General features: G+C 41.2%; 1 long non-coding RNA gene across 1 annotated transcript; it reads right to left on the bottom strand.

The window, feature by feature from the left end:
* Positions 1-13,479: 13,479 nt before the first annotated feature.
* Positions 13,480-18,630, bottom strand: LOC135492887 (uncharacterized). Its single transcript, XR_010448153.1, has 5 exons — positions 18,570-18,630; positions 15,253-15,326; positions 14,319-14,393; positions 14,097-14,177; positions 13,480-13,559 (listed from the first exon to the last, which is right to left on the bottom strand). It is a non-coding gene; the product is annotated as an uncharacterized LOC135492887 (long non-coding RNA).
* Positions 18,631-19,704: the final 1,074 nt, after the last annotated feature.

Below are 19,704 nucleotides of genomic sequence, written 5' to 3' on the forward strand. Positions count from 1 at the left end.
ATGACGTTTCTCCGAGAAGTGGAGAAAGGAAGTGCGAGCGGCCTCATGCACGTGCACAATGGCCGAATATAGCAGACGACAAGTAAAACGGTGAGGTCGACAATATTGCCAATTTTGACGAAAGTACTCGGACTGCACGGCTAAATCTGGTTCAGGCTATAGATAAATGCTATGACTATCGTAGTACAAACTTATAGCGGATTCTAACGAGGAAAATTCTGGCTATAAAGCTTTCCACGAAATGGACAGATGCGTGATCGTACCACGAGGTCCAGACACCAGTCGACAGGTGAAATGACAGTGGTGACAAACGATGTGAATTTTGACAATGGCGTATGAGTTTCATACACAAAATTTGGTCAAGCATGCGGCCAAATGTCTCAACCATCGTAATATGAAGTTATAGGAAATTCCAATGAGCAAAAATCGAGATAAAGAAGGTACGAATCCAACTTGGTGCGAAACCCACAAAACCCATTGTGACAAGATGGCGGCGCCCAATTATAAAGTGGGCGAACCGCTATAAAGTATTAATTTGGAGTCCCCAAGGATGTCAACTTGGAGAAGGAAGATAGGTAGTTCAGAGAACAGTGTCTCTGGAACTGTTTTAGGTGAAATATGGTTGATTTTAACGAGCGACTTTGTTAGATTCTGACCCGAAAATCTCGACTCCACTCACAAACGATAGACAGTTTTACAAACAGCTGATGGTGTACAAAATGTACACTGTACATGATACATGTAATACTATACGTGAAGATGAGTCACAGCGTCTCTGTGCTGCATTACACTCAAATTGTGCAATGTCAATGCTAAAAACAAAACTGGCGGCAGATTTGAAAGATAAATTTATCAGTCCATGATAGAAGTCCAAAATACACAGGATATTGAGGGAGATGCTTGACAAAATCTTAAACCTGTTAAACTCAAGTGGGTACCAATCTGGTTGGGCAAATAGGGGATTTAAGATAAAATAAGTAGTATAACTTACTTTGAAAGAAAGGTGTCGTGAAAGAGGGGTATTCAAGATGGAGGGAAAGACAATGTGAAACTATGTATAAGATAGTTTAAGGGACACATAATTTTGAAACCCGACATTTGCCGAAAATGTTACAGTATCATTGAACTTTGAGGACCTCTTCCTCCGGTAGCAGACGATGGCTTGCGCGTCTAATGTTGTGGTCGTCGTTACACATTTTATCTTCGCCGGACGTTTTGGCTTAAAACTGTCTTTGGACACGACACCGGTCTCTTGGCCGATGCTCAACCGTTTTGCCACCACGCACTCAAAAGCCTATTCGCCGAATATCGCGATTATTCTCCTATTAGGTCCACCCAGCTAAGATGTAGTCTTCCGGAGCTGATCAGGAATCCGGTTCCCTCTTCTCGTCAACAATTCCACGAAAACGGAGACATGCGTGCCCTGTGATTCCGTCACAATCGTGTCTTATGCTGCATCAAATCTCGTCGATATCATTCTTGCTTAATAGATCTTTGCCCATCAATTAGTACTGAACTGTTCTGAATATATGGCGTGTATGGCAAGCCAAAGCGGAATTTATTCAAGACCGTGGAATTACTATTCAAGAAGTTAAATATATGTTCAAGACCAAAATATGTTCAATCCTGAATCAAATATTGTCAACCTTGAATCAAATATTGTCAACCTTGAACAAAATATATTCAACCTTGAACAAAATATATTCAACCTTGAACAAAATATATTCAACCTTGAACAAAATATATTCAAGACTCACGTGACCATATTCAAGACGCACGTGACCACAAAAATTGATGACGTAGTTGCTCATGTTTTGATGCTTTACGGACTTTCCCGAACCCGCGTCCGGACTTTCCCGAACCCATGGTACTTGTGTTGCGTTTCGGAGCTCGAATTGTTCGCACGAGGTTTTGACACATGGTTGTACACGTACCTAGCCGCCTACACCTGACATGTACTGTAGTCCTACACATCATGACATGGATGCCGAGTGAATGTCAGAGTCGATACATGTTTCACAGACATATCAGGCAAATTATAGGTTCAAAATGCGCAATGCCTGTCGTGAAACAGAACGCATCGGAAGTACCACAGATTCTACGCTCTACGTCATCAATTTTGTGGTCACGTGCGTCTTGAATATGGTCACGTGAGTCTTGAATATATTTTGTTCAAGGTTGAATATATTTTGTTCAAGGTTGGACATATTTTATTCAAGGTTGAACATATTTTATTCAAGGTTGAAAACAGTTGATTCAAGGTTGAACATATTTTAGTCTTGAACATATATTTCCTTCTTGAACTTATATTTAACTTCTTGAATGGTAATTCTAAAGTCTTGAATAAATTCCGCTTTGGCTTGCCATAGGCGTGGCATACGTTTTCTAAAACAAAGCATGGAAACTCGTGAAATAGCCGGTTGTGATTCCGTCACGTGATTCCGTCACGCTGGAAAATCTTTACCACGCTGTCGGCTTAATTATTTTTCATACTATGGTTCCGCCATATAGTAAAGTAAAGCCTGCACCACACGGTGAAAATTTGCGTGATGCAAGTGACACGCGTGCATGTTGCGACAGGCAAATTCTCACTGTGTGGGGTCGTTTTTTGCTGCGTATCTTCCCTCGCGAGTCGAGACGCAGCCGATCTAGCATGTTTGATATTTTCTCGACACGCGAGGAAGTTAATCACCGTGTGGGGGCTACCTGCAGCAATGTTGCGCGAGTTCGACGAATCACAACAAGCAGATCGGTCACATGATTTATAGGTCAGTCACATGATACCAAAATGGCAGCGCCCGGGAACTGTCAAATCCTATGAGAAGTATTATGGACCAAGAAGACCAAATTGCCCTTATTCTCCTGCTGTTACTCCGTCGGAGGCGGCGCCGCGTTGACCGTAGTCTTTGGACAAGGCCATGGATTCAGAAAAGAGAGGATAAGGGGGCCTATGCAAATCTAATTGCTGAATTGCGGGAGGAGGACCCCATGAAGTATCGCCAGTTCCACAGAGCTGCCATTTTGGTATCATGTGACTGACCTATAAATCATGTGACCGATCTGCTTGTTGTGATTCGTCGAACTCGCGCAACATTGCTGCAGGTAGCCCCCACACGGTGATTAACTTCCTCGCGTGTCGAGAAAATATCAAACATGCTAGATCGGCTGCGTCTCGACTCGCGAGGGAAGATACGCAGCAAAAAACGACCCCACACAGTGAGAATTTGCCTGTCGCAACATGCACGCGTGTCACTTGCATCACGCAAATTTTCACCGTGTGGTGCAGGCTTAAGGAAATTACTTGATAACGCTGAATGAATAGATGTCACAGAATCACTTAATAAAAAAAAGGTTGCGGCCGTGATTCTGTTGTGACGGAATCACGGACGTCACCTTTAAGTGATTCCGTCACATCTGCTTAAAGTCCCTTCACTGCAAACTCAATGGCCCAAATTCATAAAGGGCGTTTAAGGGTTAGACATGTACAACTTCTCTCTAATCAGTTTCAGGGCCTATTCATATTCTGTGAAGATTCACATCAAGGGCCAGAATCTGTCTATTCAGTAGTTAAACGCTGTTTTAAGCTAAACACCCTTTATGAATTTGGCCCTATATGTTTAGGACTCACGTGACTAACTTTTGCGAACATCTGTATTGCAAGTTTGATATATATTGCCAAATTGTAGATCGATATAAACAGCAACTGTTTGCTAAGCTTGTTTGAAAGTTGAAAATTTTCTGGAATCCGTGATTCCGTCACGCTGGAATTGTTGCCGTCAATTTACGGGATACAAGTAAGACATGATTGGTCTCTTTTTATAAATTTTGTGGTTCTGAAAAGAACCGTTGAGATCTTGATCTTGGTGTGGCTGATAAAACTCGTTCGTCATCAGTCAGTAGCCCCACAGAGCAGCTCCCCCCAAGTCGGTCGTCCTGCTTTAGTTTAACTCTTGAAAAGTACTCGAACTTGACTTAATTCAACATAATCTAGAGCCTGTTGAATTCTTAGCTTGTGCACACGGATACGGTAAAGGTCCAAGTCATAATCGTTTGACTTCTCCACTTGTTTTGAGACTTTATGAAGGTGCTTGCGGATCTTGTAAAGTCTTTTGTTCACGTTTAAAACGTGCTTGGCTGCCTTGTGCATCTTCTTCTCCAGAGACGCCAGCTTCCTGTAGAGCCTGTACTTGTCGTCAACCGCTGTGCTGTCGTCTGCCGTTTCTGTGCTGTCGTCTGTAGTGTAGTCGTCTGCTGCATCTGTGCTTGCGTCTGCTGCTACTGTGCTGTCGTAAGTTACTGGTGCACTGAGGTCAGCTGCTGCAGTGCTGTCATCTACCGGTCTTCTGCTGTCTGGCTCTGCTGTATCTGTGCGGTCACCTGCTGTGCTGTCATCTACTGCGTCAGTACTGTCATCAGTTGCTAGTGTGCTGTGGGCTACTGCTTTTCTCCTGTCGTCTGTTGCTTTTTTGTTGTCATCTGTTGCTTCAGCGCAAGCATCTGCTGCTTCTGTGCTGTCCACTGCTGCTTTTGTGCTATCGTCTGCTGCTGCTTTTGTGCGGTCGCCTGCTACTACTGTGGTTGCGTCTGCTGATACTGTAGCATTGTCTGCTTGCGTTACTTCCATTTTTCGTTGATATATGTACACATGTAAGTCTTGCCTCAAAACCTATGAATACCGCAAAATGGTCAAATTGCAGTCGAGATGGAAGTTCTCAGGTCAGTGAATGTGGAATGATAAAATTACTGATTCCCAAACCCTTTAACCAGTTAATTGATATGATTGTTCACACATCGAAACTTTGTTTGTAAAACTTCTGCCTAATTTTGACCAGGGTAATCACACCAGAGAGGTTTGAGCTGGGATTTCTAAAGTTTGACCACATCCATGACATCTGTTTTGATAAGCTCGACAATCGACTGAGTGAATTAATTAGTTCTGAAAGATTGATTGCACATTCATGCCGATGACTGGGACATGCAGTCAACAATTCATTTGACATTAGTTAATTCGAAGATTTGGAAAACGGATTTTTCTCACAGACACCAGATGAGGGGGAAGTGATAAACCAGGGTCACATAATGAACGCTCAGTAAGCGGCCAAAAAATGATGATGATGATGATCTTGACACACAGCATCGGCAAAGTGGAGACTGTTAGGCTAGCTGAGCCGTCCTGTGGACGCGATATCGTCCACAAGATTCAGTTGCAAATTGTAATACCATACCGAAAGCATCCACTGGACACACGGCTCTGGTCCACAAGACCTGACCTGCTAGCGTTGGCTTTTCTTGTTCATATCCTAGGCGAGGGTCCACAAGACCTGACCTGCTAGCGTTGGATTTTCTTGTTCATATCCTAGGCGAGGGCCGTCCAAAGGACGCCAAATCGTCTGCAGATTCAGTGCGAATAAAATGTCTTCTCCCTGTCGTCTATAAGGTCTGACTTTGTAGCATTGTCTTGTTCATCACCTCGGCGAGGGTCGTCCAATGGACACTAAATCGTCCTTAAATTCAGTGAGAAAAAAACTTTCTCCTCCCAAAGCATCCAATGGACGCCCTTTCGTCCATATGGCCTGACCTGCTGGCATTGGCTTTTTGATCTGGCGGGCGAGGCTTTTTATCATCCGTAATACTGAGAAGTAAACTATCTTCCTCCAAAGCATCAAGTGGACGCCCTCTCGTCCAAATGTACACTAGTATGTCCATAAGGCCTCTTGGATGCTACCTACCGCATATCACTACTTGAAGGAATGCTAGTTTTTATTCATATGGCCCAGTGTCTTATTTGATTCTGGAGGTGAAATTGTCTTATCATGACTGCCGATAGTATCTTATCTTGTTTTTACGTAGCGGACACTGTCTTATTTAATACTGGGGCTGACACTGTCTTATCTGGTCCTGCAGGTAACATTGGGCCATATGAATAAAACCTAGCATATTTGCGTTCTCTAACGATTTTGAAGCATTTGCTGGTACTCGTATGAATACATTTAAAACCGTAGCAAATGCTCGGAAGTTTTTGATACAAGTCAAAGCAAACGCATATGAATAAGCATAGCTTATGCTTTTAACTTGGTTTTGGTCACGAAAATTGTATTTGCCATAAAAGCCATGTCGTGTAGACACATATCATTCACTGCATCAATTTGTTGAGGCCACGTGTGGCGGTGGTCATAGCGTTTTACGATTTGTTCGGAGGACACTCGAGATGGATTTAGATCTTTGAGCAGGAAAGACCAAGAGGACCTAGCCGATGTAATCAGACGGCGCAGGCTAAGATGTCTTGGACATGTCCTCCGGATGAACCCAAGCACCATTCCAAAGACTGCCCTGGGAAAGAGAAAACGAGGTCGACCCAAAGTCACCTGGAGGCGGACTATGTCAGAGGAGCTGACTAACTCATGGGGCTGACATGGGACGAGTGTGAGGGCACTAACATTGGAATAACGCTAAATGCAGTAGTTGGTTTTAGGGTTGGCCGTTAGGCGCCGCAGGCTCATGTGCGCGTGTTAGCTGCGCGCGCACTAGCTGCCCTGAGACTGTGTATTTAAGGTGTAAATAAATGCACGTGTATAAACACAGACATGCCATGTCAGCCGGCTTTTTCAAAAGAGGGAGATTGAACATGAAAACAAGACAAAACATAACATAAAATTTGCATCAATCGATATTAAACCTTGACCAGAGCCTACATCATCGCAATGTCTTGGGCTAGCTAGTAGAAATCCGAGAATGTCTGATTTAACGAGCAGAAAATGTTAGAATCACGGTGCTGCCCTGATCACGCCCACTTTTCTGTGTTGTAACTGTGTATTGACTATTGTGAATTTTGTGTGTTCCAACACTAACCCTTACCCTGATAACCTCACCAGTTGCTCAAAAACTGCATTGATGGTTCGGTAAAGGTAGGAAATATTACATGAAACATGGCTTTATATTGAAATAAAAGTTTGTTCATATGATATAAAGTCACTTAAGCTAAGGACACTTTAACTTTGTCACATCCTTCCTCCTTGTCTGTTTTAACACTTTCTCTGATTTCATTTGTGATTTATCCCAAGGTCTATTGTTTTTCTGTTACAAAGGAGATATGTAGTGTTCCTTTATGCATGGAAAACTGGTTTGAATGAGTTATTTTTTAACAAAAACAAATGATGTGGAAGACAAAATTGTGACTGTCCTTCAGAAAATGGCATTTTCAACTCGTTCGGCACCACCAACAACCGAGAAAAATGTAAAAGACCGTTGGTCTTGAATTAGATCTGTGCAGAATTGGGAATATATCAGGAAATTGTCCCAGTGGATGAGGTGATTTTAGGCAATTCTTAGGCGTATTGCATTAGGTCTTATTTTGGCCCTTTTTGACCGATCTAACCCTTATATTTTCTGTAATTCACACTGAACAACTTACTTTTAGTCTGTTTCATCATTTGTAATCCCCTCATACCAAAAACAGATAAAAAAAACTATAATTCATAATTTTAGGTTTTTCGGTTGACTTTAACTGAAAATCCTTATAGACCCCAACCCTTAGTACCTGATTTATCAGTCGAATATGGCAAATATACTTTTTTTGGTGGAAATGATCTGGAACAATCATTTATTCATATAAAGCTGGTATATATGTCCATCGCACGGTAAATTTGTTTTTTAATTGAATTTTTTTGAAAATAGCCCCAAAAAGTACCCCGCCCAATATTGAAAGGGTCCATTTGAACCCTCCAAACGTAGTCGATTTGCACCAAATGCTAAATAATGTTGAGATCTATGCCCTACCAACAAAATATGATGAAATGAAAACATTCGTAATGATTTTAGCTGTAATTTCAGCCATTATCTAAAGAGCCCCTTCCGCCGCCTCTTTTCTGTTATATTCCTGATGGAGACAAGTCTTCAGTGTGCTGTCCCAATCAATCAACAAGATAGTCTCATAGAGATGATATTTATAGAGACAAGTATTCAGTGTGCCCTCCCAATAAGTCAACAAAATGTCGCATGGAGGTGTCACTTATGGACACATGACTGTCTTGTCTCAATCAGACAACAAGATTGTCATAAAGAGATTCCCTTTTGGAGGCAAGTCTTCGATGTGCTGCCCCAATCAGCAAGGTGTCCTCATATAGATGTCACTTATGGAAACATAGTCTTGTCTCAATCAGAATACAAGATGGTATCAACAAGATGTCCCTTTTGGAGGCAAGTTTTCAGTGTGCTCTCGAAGGGATGCCACTAGAGACAGGTCTTCAATGTGCTGTCACAATCAGCCTACAAGGTGTCCGCGTACATATGTCACTTATGGAGACATGTCTTGTCTCAACCAGACAACTAGATGGTCTCAAAGACGTGTCCCTTTTTGAGGCAAGTCTTTATTGTGCTGTCGAAGGGATGCCACTTCTAGAGACAAGTCTTCAATGTGCTGTCACAATCAGCCAACAAGGTGTCCTCATACATACGTCACTTATGAAGACATGTCTTGTCTCAATCAGACAACTAGATGGTCTCAAAGACATGTCCCTTTTTGATGCAAGTCTTCAGTTTACTCTCGAATGGATGTCTTTTACGGAGACAAGTCTTCAATGTGCTGTCACAATCAGCCAACAAGGTGTCCTCATACAGATGTCACTCTTGGAGACTTGTCTTGTCCAATCAGACAACAAGATGGTCTCATAGAGATGTCCTTTATGGACGCATATCTTCAGTGTGCGTGCTGCACCGAACAGACAACAAGGTGGTCTCATTGAGATGTCACTTATGGAGACTATGGTGTGCTGTCCTGATCAGACAAAAAGGGGGTCTCAAGTGGATGTGTTCGGTGTGGTCTCAAAGGTATGTAGGCACGTCTTCAGTGTGGTGTCCCAATCGGTCAACAATATTTTCTCATAGAGTCTAGAGCGTTCCTTATGGAGGGAAGTCTTCGGTGTGCAGTCCTAATTGGACACCAAGATGTTCTCAAAGAGATATTGCTTATGGAGCCATGTCTTGGTGTGCAGTCTTTAACAGACAACAAGGTGGTCTCACAGAGATGTCACTGTGATACAAAGAAGAGTCACAGAAATGAACTTTAGCCTAGTGAAAAAGATAAAAGACAAGGCGATAGATTTCAGGTCATTTAATTATTATTATCTGCTCTGCTCATTGCCCACACCAAACCCTTATTCAAGACTTTAAAATCATTAGAAGTAACAGATATAGACACTCTACTACAAATTAAGTTTCTACACAAATTTTTCAATAATTGCGATATGGGTTACTTCATTCATGCATCAAAACAAATGACCAAATACATCCTCACAATACTAGAAACGGGCAGAAATCAATAATCCCACGATCCCGACTTAACATTAGGAAAAAATACCATTTTTGTCACTATCTTCAATTCCCTTTCTGCCTTTAAGTATCAGGATAAAATTCACACTCATAGTCTTCATGACTTCAATATGTATAAAAATCATTTACTGGGATTATACAGTTCTCGCTGTGTAATTCCACACTTTTACATAATGTGTTCACACTTGAACTTTCAATATTCACCACACATTTAATTTTGCCAAACATGATTATCATTTGTACACATGTGGCTGGGGCACTTTAGGTACATTACCACGGTGGCAATTGCAGGACAAGGGCTTTTAAAATTATGTCAGTCATTTCAAACAACTTGATCTGTCTACTACTCTCATATATAATAAGCTCAAAAGGCCCAAAAACGGTTGTTGTCAGAGAAAAATATTACCGGTACAAGTACTTGCTGGAAATTCTTGCAGCCATTCAGTTCACTGTCATGCTGATTTCAACTTAACTCAATGAATGTTATCTTGGGACTTGAAGAAATGTGTAATTACCCTACAACTTGGGCACTGTCATGTTTCTCAGGAAAGTCAAGTTTTGCAGATAAATGCCAGAAAAAGCCATTATCTCTCGTCAAAGGGCTCTAGTTGAGATGAGGCACGAGCGAAGAATGTAAATGTAATGGACGCCATTTTTCAAAACTTTCCAAGATTACTCAAACAAATTATTACAGAAGATGATTAACGAGTGTCGCGTAAATGAATACGCACATTGCTTGATTACACGACACACCTCAATCTTTTATTTTAACTTTATATTCAAAACTTAAACATTGTGTTTCTTGCGAATGACCAATGGTGCGCAGTCAACCTCTTGAATCCCGGTGACCGACCAGTCAGTCATTTTGAAATAATGTTTTTTTCCCAACGACCGACAGGTCGGTCTCAGTAATATTTTTATTCCCTTGAGCTGGGACGCTATTTTATTGCTGGTTTTAGCGTGTTTGATGTACAGTAGGGTCAGTTAGAGCATGCCTGGGTAGATGGTGCCTCGTCACCGGACTTTGGTGGTTGTATGCGGGCGCCATACATTGTGAACGTCAGACCCAATTTCGCAACCACGTGACCACCCTGGGATCCCGTGATTTTCAAGTTTTGGGAGTCAAGAGGATAAACGCAGCAAACCAATCTAGAATGATCTGGATCGGTCAAGATCACTGGTTCCTTGTAAATGGCCCTCACGTGTCTGCATAGGTTATGGTATTCCAACCACTTCAAGCACTTGGTTTGGTACCAAAATTATTAAAGGACCTTAGGCATTATTAACCCTTTGGCTCCCGAGGCCTATGTAACGCGATGTACCGAGATTTTTTACCAGTTTTATGCAAAATAACGTAAAATTACTTTTAAATATTGTACCTCCTTCATTATGCATCCTTGATTTATAGTCATAGTTCCACCTATTGTTGTGTATTTGGTTGAGACGGTTGTATGTGTAACGACGACAACAACGAGTAATGGCGAGGAGTTTAAGATGTCTGCGCCCACCCATGAGAGCACGTGCGAGACAAGACCACTAATGAATATTCATAGGTTGGAGGGTCGAGGCCTATCTATTAGACGAGTGCATGTTTTTGACTCTCAAGTACATATTTGGAGAGGTATTGAAAAAATATTTGTTGTGGCAAGTCTACAGATATAAAGAAATTATTTGATGAAAAAATTAATTTCAAATTTTGCTAATTGGGTAATAGGGGGCGTGTTTTGAGTTTTTCCTGCCAGTTGGCTGAAAAGAGTGGAAATATCAAAGTCTGTCTAATTTGTCGATTATAAAAAAATTTCCGTGGTCAATCACCAATTTAAATCGCACCAGTTACTCGCAAGACTAACCCGTATATCATATCCGAATTTCAGTTTCACAAGTTGACGCATTCTTTGATGCGTCGCGGTCAAACATTGACAATTTAACTGCTAAAAGGCTTAAAAAATCAATTGTGGTCTTGTCTCGTGCGATGAACATTTGTAAAGTTTGATTGATTTTGTAGCAAGCAAGGAGAAATAAACGTTGTTTTGTTTAAGAGGTTGAGGAGTTATATCAATATACAGTCCCTACAGAACACCTATGATAAAACCCCGTGTTTTTTTAAGACCCGTGTCTTCGCCGTGTGTCAAAAAACCCGCGGCGCACTTACACCTATCAGTTGTGTTAGATAATGATTAATAGCCCCGGCGACAAGTGCGCTGTAGGTAGGGAGCTCTCCTGTGTTTCTTTCCCGTTGGAGGGGAATTTCGCATGCGCAATACCGAGGCAACTACACCGCGCCATCTGTCGCCGGATCTTAGAACTTGCAATTGCTGTGTCTATTCAGATTCCACCTATCAAAAACCTGTGTTGAACACGGGTCTAAATTAGCCCCTGATTGGCCGCATCAAGCTCGATGGGGCTAATAGACACGGGGATTTGACACACGGGTCTATTTAGACACGACAATTCATAGGTGTAAGTGCAAAAGACACGGGGATTTGATAGGTGGAAGTACGACTAATAAAACCATACATTTTCGTAAAGCTGATTACCTTGGTTATCAATTGGCGTTGTTTCTGGGTATCAATTAGGTAAGAGGTAATCAATAATCAGTAATAATCAATATTTTTTGATTGATTTTGCTCTAATTGACTGATTTTTCTGATTTGAACAAAGTATATGGAACTGTAATTGATGCAGTTACAACCTGTTAGTGTTAATGATCAACGTAACTTGATTGATAACCTTTGATTGACTATTGTCTATTACTGATTGATCGAATAATACAACATAATATTAATTTATATGCTAATCAGTTCTTGTACTGTGACGCTGCACAAGCGCCAATCAAACTGCAGCGCCCTCTGTAAACTATGAATGAAACTAAATCTAGTCTTCTGCAGATCACCAGGGACACGAATACACTGTACAATAGCGTCTAACGTGTACCGAGAGTTCTATACTAAAGCATTAGTATAGGGACGATATATCGTACCGCCTACGCGAGACAAAATACAGGGACGATATATCGCCCCCTCTAGGGAGGCGAGGGGTTAAGGGCAATATTACCCAGCTGTCCGCTGCCCAGTCACCTCCTGTTCTACATAAGTAGTTTCCATCAACAAATTGCACAAAAAAAGGAAAAATTCCAAAGACTGAATTATCGCGCTTTTCTGATGTTGACCCATTTAGCTCTCCAAGCAGTGACCCTTTTCACGTGGAACAGTGCACGAGTAAGGCGTTTCCTGGAGTTAGGACCTACCCTGTGACGTCTTGGTACTGATATTATGACGGGAAAGATATTTCGTGCCAGGACTTGTGCTACCAGAAATAATGAATAACACGTTTTTCTACTATCTAAGAGCTGAAACAAAATGGCTAAAGCATCAAACATGATTGGAGATTGGAAAAATAGTTTATAGGTGAACCAGAGGAAGAACAAAAATACTGCAATAACAAGAGCAACGCAGGGCGTAGCATATGCCCCGGTGAGCACATTGAGTTGGTGTATTAGGAAAGTGAAGTGTTTTTCAGACAACCCCGGGCAGCTGGTGTAATAGCTGACTAGGTTTAGTTGACATCGTGAAAGAGTTATTGGTCTGTAATGCCCGCTGTACACGTTATCTTTTTCTACCCACATAAAAAGTTACATGGTTATTACTCAAAGCGTTCTTGTTAAAATGAGAGGAAACGAAAAGTTTACAGACGCCTGACGCCTACCGGCTGACGGACATTGGTAAAACATAATGCCTCCGCAATGCTTTACGCATTGGCGGGGGCATAACAAGCTGCCTATTACTTTAGAGTCACACTCCACCAAAAAACATCGATGAAACCCCAGTAAAAACAGTAGTAATAGAAGATTCAGCAGAAAGCATCTAAAATTGTTTGGGTAGACACCTGCGATATAAATTAAAACTGACCACATTCGGCATTTAAATCAACTGTTCTAGGAACAAACGTCTTGGCGCCAAAACCCCGTGTTGGCGAAAATGACATAATATCATGTAAAATCCAAGGAAGACATCAAGGAATCGCCTACGAGTGGGCACCTGCAAAAATGTCAGTTGCAGCAGAAACTAGTCTAATACAGAACGTGTGTAATCCATTTGTGACTGTGTAATTCACTATGAAATAAATCCTTAATCCAATGTTTCCGTTTCTTCCATGCACCGACACTTCCTCAAGAATATTTCCGCCTCAATTTTGTTAAGTCCCTCGCATTGTTGTACTAAACAAATCATAGCCTGGAAAATCAAATTATAAAATTTCATCTATGATGTGATGATAATGCTTTACTTTGATAACAAATTAAGTGTATAATAAGAATGCAGTGGACAATCAAGTGACATATTTTCGTGTTTCCCAACAAAATCAGCCCAAATAACGATAATAACAAGGAGTTTTATATGGCGCTTTAAAAGAGCTTTCATTACCCAGCCTATCCAGAAGGTAAGAGTTACAACGTGGCACATGCCGGGTATCGAAGCCAGGACCTCCCGATCACAATGTTGCTGCTCAAACGTTGAGCCACTGCGTTCCTCTGAGCACAAATTATTCCATATGCCTGAAAATGTACCCATCTCTGTACGTAGGGTTTTATTGTTTCATGACTATCCACAGGATAATGCATGAAGTGATTCAAAATCATCTCTAGGCACTGTATTTGGTTGCAGCCGGTCAGTTTAACCCAATTCGCTTCAAGTTTCTCGCCTGTCATGTGCTGTACTTTCATGGAGAGATACCATCAATAAGGCTGACCATTTGTCAAATTTCAGACCCACCTCTGGCTCACGGACATTCATCATGGTTTTCATCTCTGTCTGCGGCAACTCATCCTACAAGAAGTTTATGATGGCCTCCATCTGAAATAACATAACATTTGTCAAATGAAAGGTATCAAATTGCTGTTTGCTGTGCAAATTGTCCATGACGAAGTCGGAAGATGAACTGATGGAGAAGACATGAATGGTTAAAAGGCAATTTAAAAATTGCATGTTTCTTACCTCCCAGTCCAAGATTGTTGTAAAGTTCTTCTGGCTTCTTACGAAAGGTTTCTTTACACATGTTTATCACACACTCTGCAAAAAATTAACAATTTGAATCCTTTGAAAACATTTCGACAATCATATTCATCATAAAGACATAAGAAACGTTTCTGCGGCTGTCTAAGTGCAGACAATGACAGTCAAACCTTTTTTGCCTTTACATACATGTAGCACGAGAAGTAAAAAGCTTTATGGACTGGACGATGCAGGAGCTGAGCTTGTGTATGAAGTTGAACTTCATCATACATGTATGAATTTTCAGAAAAGAAGTTTGACCCAGCACAAAGCCCAACTCAGAGTCAGATGAAAAAAAGATTTTTATTCTGTTTTAACTCTTTAAATCCTTGAATTTTTTTAGTGTTTCCCAGTATTTCAGCAACTTTCACCCCAAACGACCTCCAAATCCCCCCCCCCCCCCCCATGTACAAGACAGCTAATTAATTTCACTAAAATTATTTCATCAAACGGATGAAAACAAGTATATTGCATATCCCTAAACCGCCCGAAAACCAGCCTAAGTTTCATGATGGCGATGGTGTTGCTTGAGATTAGGTACGTACTGGCAGGCAGCTAGGCTAGGAAACGAGACAAAAATCAGTGGTCGGATATCGGCCGGTTAGGACATAAAGGGTCAAATATCACATGCCAAAAAATGACAAGCAGTTTTTTAAAAAAAACGACCGATGCTATGACTTTCAATTCCAAGCGATGACAGATCAATTTAATCAAAAATTTGTATTGAAAAAGTTTGACCATCCAGTCCACGCGTTTACACTCCATCATCCATAGCCCAAAACGATGCGGACAAATAATTTATCATGAATGGACAACAGTAGTAACAGTATTTTATTGTAAAATAAAAGGCTGTATCAAAATTTTAGTAAATACTTACGGATTTTACATTCTTCAAAACACTTGAGTGTGGGCACGAGTGGCATTAAAAACCCCAGGGGTGGCACGGAGGGCCTGCAATGCCACATTTAAAAAACATGAGTTACCAAGATTTGGTATCCCGATGAAATCATATTTACAAAACAAAAAGAAATACATGTAAGTGGTAGAAAAAAATTTTTGCAACTGATTTGAAACATATCTTAAACGATATGGGCTGGAGATGCCAAGCCTCTTTCATGCCGTCATTGCCATGGTGATGCTGGCCGATGCTATTGCACCCCGTCAATCAAATATCCTTTAAAAAATTGTATTACAAATTGTAAAAAATCTTGACAGTGCATCATGCTGTGCACACGTGCTACCCGCTGACCGACTTTCGAATGTCGTCTCGAGCCAATGTGCATCCTTTTCTGTGAAGATCTATTGTAAACATGGTTTGTTTTGGCGACCCTAGGTGGTGCCGGCGTATCTGGCAATACTGCAAAGGTCCTATAAATAGACGAATTCGAAGAAGTTTGTTTTGGTGCTGACCAGAGCGTGGTGTCCCTAGGCATTGTCCAAAGTCAGCTAAGGCCTTCTGACGAGTGACATGTTCTGGGTGTGCGCACTCATTGTTTAAATTGTTTTGGAGTCGATTCCTCTTCTTCAAACAGGCCTATCAGGATGAACACACTCCCTCAAGTGCATGCACACAGTCCCTTCACTGCCACAACCTTCTACCAAAATAACATTGCGCAATATTGTTTCACCACTAGGCCTACGCCTCGTTATTTCACCAGTTACGTCATTACGTTGATAAGACGAATTCGAAGAAGTTTGCACTGACCCTTGAACAAAGGATCGCCGTGTCTCTCTGGGCACTGTCTGAAGTCAGCTTACTAGGCCTTCTGACGTATTCCGAGTGTGCGCATTAGATTTGTTTTGGCACCGATTCCGTTTTCTTCGAATACATCTATTTCCTAAGTGGTGATATATAATATAGACCTAGGCCTATGGATTCATGCACTAGATTGGGAACAACGTTTACATGACGTAGTGTTGGCTGTCGTCATGTCACCATGCATTTTACATTACTGTAACGTGACGAGACGCGACGTTTTCGTAAACGTTGGTCCCAATGTATGTGTTCCGCGCTAATTACCGATTAGCGCCATCTTAAGATTGCGCTGCGCATTCTTAGGATCGTTTAATTGCGCGGCAATCTCGAGATCGCGCAAGGGTGAGCGTGCGCTTTTTGCCGATTGCGCATTTTAGAGATGATGATACTTTTACATGTTCAGCTTTGCATTGCCATTGGTAGCTTTATTTTTCACCTAATTTTTTGCTACACCAACAGTCACATTACTGTCATGTGACTGTCTATGGGATGCTGAAAGTAAATTAATTTAATACCGGCCAAAGTTGACTGTCGAGTGGTTGATTTATATTTTGTACCTCAGGCCATACCTCAGGCCATGGAGGTATTATTAAGATAACTGCAGGCCATGGAGGTATTATAAAGATACCTCCATGCTCAGGCATTCGTTTGAGAAGGGAGACACTTAGGCCTACATGTAAGGTTTTATGTTATCTTCTCATTATAAATACTGTTTTATATTTCAGGTTATCCCCTAACACAGCTTGCTGATGGACATCCAACCTGAGAGCAATGCTTTTGAAAATTAATGATTGATCAAGTACATTTGGTTGTAATCTTGCATCCGGATTTACTTAATGAATAAAGAGATACATCTAATAACTAAGATTTTATTATACGTTTATAATTATTTTATTTATAATAACATCCCAATAGTATTTACATTTCCTTGATATATATGATTACACAATACAATGTTTATGATATTTACACTTACAGTCGCACAATATTGTCATGGAACTTAGTTTATTCACCAATTAATGATAATTGATAATTGGTAATTGGTAATTATATGTAAATTAGCGTTCTGTCATAGTGATCATTTCACCAAAAATTATCAATGAATATTAATCATGATAATTAGTAAGTGCTAAAATTGGCTTGTGTCAAGTCAAATATGAACATATCATCATCTCAGAAGCCTAATTAGCAGTGGCAGGTAATTAATGCAGCCATGCCTTTGATAATGTGAACAGATCTCACTATGACACTTTGACCAATATTTACTGACCATCATCTCAGAAGCCTCATAAGCAGTGGTAATTAATGCGGCCATGCCTTTGATAATGTGAACAGATCTCAGTATGACACTTTTTGACGAATATGATATGACTTAGTCTCCACAAGGGACGACATTTTCTTTGTCACCAAAGGTGGGATTATAGTCTAATGAATAACGTAGGGGACAACATTTTCTTTCGCACTAAGTGTCCTTTATTCACATTGATGATTATGAACGGCCCCTTACCCCGGTGTAATGTTTTTGAGTGTTTCTGTTTTTGAGTGTTTCCCCTCATTGTTTGGGAACGCTCAAAAATAGATTGACGAGTTTTTCTGTGTATCCCTCCTATTGAAAAGTCATGGTCTCTCTAGCTGCCTATTGTTTGGAAACACTGAAACATGGGGAACAACCACAGATGTTACACCGGCCCTTACCATAAATCTAACAATCCCTGAACAATCATTGAACAATAGAACGAATTCTACTACTATAGTTTTACCTGTTGTTGTGGGACTCGTTTTCTTGTAACATTGCAGAAGTTGATGGGACTTTTCACAAAATTCAAGCCCATGAGCCGTGCGGAAGATTATTGGTAGAATGGCAACCCATAGTTCATATATTTCATCATAATTTATGCAGTCTGATGTTGCAAATTCTCGGAGAGAACATAATAAGTCAGTTATATTATTTGCAGGACAATCATTCATCATTCGTTCATTGGCTCGCAAGACCCCCAAACTCCCTTGCGCGATCTCGAGATTGCCGCGCAATTATAGGATCCTAAGAATGCGCAGCGCAATCTTAAGATAGCGCAGATCGGTAAAATGCGCGGAACATATGCACTCCATGACGTGTTGGCAATACAATATCATGATGGACGCACACTCCACAGAGAGTAAGACTGAGCTGAGAGTGACACAAGGCTTACACATACACAGGCATGATGAAGCCTGTAGCCTGAACGCCTAGACTGCAGTCTTAAGTCTGCACACACTCGACAGTGTCAATGACACACACGCCATGCATCTATTGCATGAATGATGGTCTGTACTCTGTGGTACCGGGCGGTAGGCCTACGAGTAAGCGTCTTTTTCTCACAGAATCAACGAAAAAAACTTGTTCGTCTTCTACAATACTTTTCCCTAAATCATCCAGACCGTAAAGCAATAATATTTACCGATTGCATGATGGCGAACAGCAATCCCAACGCTAGTATTTCGGAACAAACTACTCATGCTAGTTAGTAGTATAACCGCGGCAAAAGCACGAAAAGCAGCGACAAGACAGTGTCCAAACGCAAGGGAAATCGTCGTTAATTTGTAAAGTACGCCCTCTCGCGGAGAACGACTGACCCCGTCTTGGCCATTCCAATGTTAGTGCCCTAACAGACGAGGTACAACGGGCAGCAAGAGACCGCAAGGCTGGAGAAATCGTGTTGTGACCTTGGGCCATATAAATAAAAACTAGCATTTGCTTTCTCTACCGATTTTGAAGCATTTTCTTGTACTCGTATGAATAAAACCGTAGCAAATACTTGGAAATTTAAGTCCTTGCTACAAGTCAAAGTTTGCTTCGAACGGGTAGGAAATGCTTGGATTTTTCAAGGTTGCTCCTGAGGTGGCTAGAAAACTGAAGTAAGAGGTTTGTAATCTTCCGAATGGCTGATTTTATGCGTTTTGGTCACGAAAATTGTATTTGCCTTGAAAGCCATGTCGTGTAGATACATACCATTCACTGCATCTATTTTATGAGGCCACGTGTAGCGGAGGTCATAGAATTTTACGATTAATTCGGAGGACACTCGAGATATGGCTTTGAGCACGAAAGACCAAATGTTAAGTGTTTCTTCATAATCTGCGAGAACTCAGGTTTCGGTCTGGCGAGGTGGAGGACAAATTTTTCTATCAAAGTAATCATTCCAAAACAATTGCAAAGGGGCTCTCCCTTAGCAGTAGAGGCTCTATGATGTATAACGTGGTTAATTATTAAACGGATGCGCGCAGGACTTCCCCAGTTAGATGACAGATGAGTCGGATGATGATGACTTGAGAGAGTGTGTCAATGAGAACAGGACCATCCTTTCCTCAGGAGACCTCTTGACACCCTATCCTCGAATACCAGGGTCAGTCGTGTGCTCCTCTCCCAAACACATAACTCAAAAAACTTGGTCATTTATAGGTGCCCTGGAGTTCAAAATGCTTTACCCCCTTCTAACAATACCAAAACCACGAGATGAAATAGATTACCAGCACTGACCATTCATAAGAAATATTACATCGGGACTGACCTTCAAGCATTTGCTAGAATATTTT

This window comes from Lineus longissimus, chromosome 8, assembly GCF_910592395.1.
Source record: "Lineus longissimus chromosome 8, tnLinLong1.2, whole genome shotgun sequence".
In the NCBI taxonomy this organism is placed as follows: domain Eukaryota; kingdom Metazoa; phylum Nemertea; class Pilidiophora; order Heteronemertea; family Lineidae; genus Lineus; species Lineus longissimus.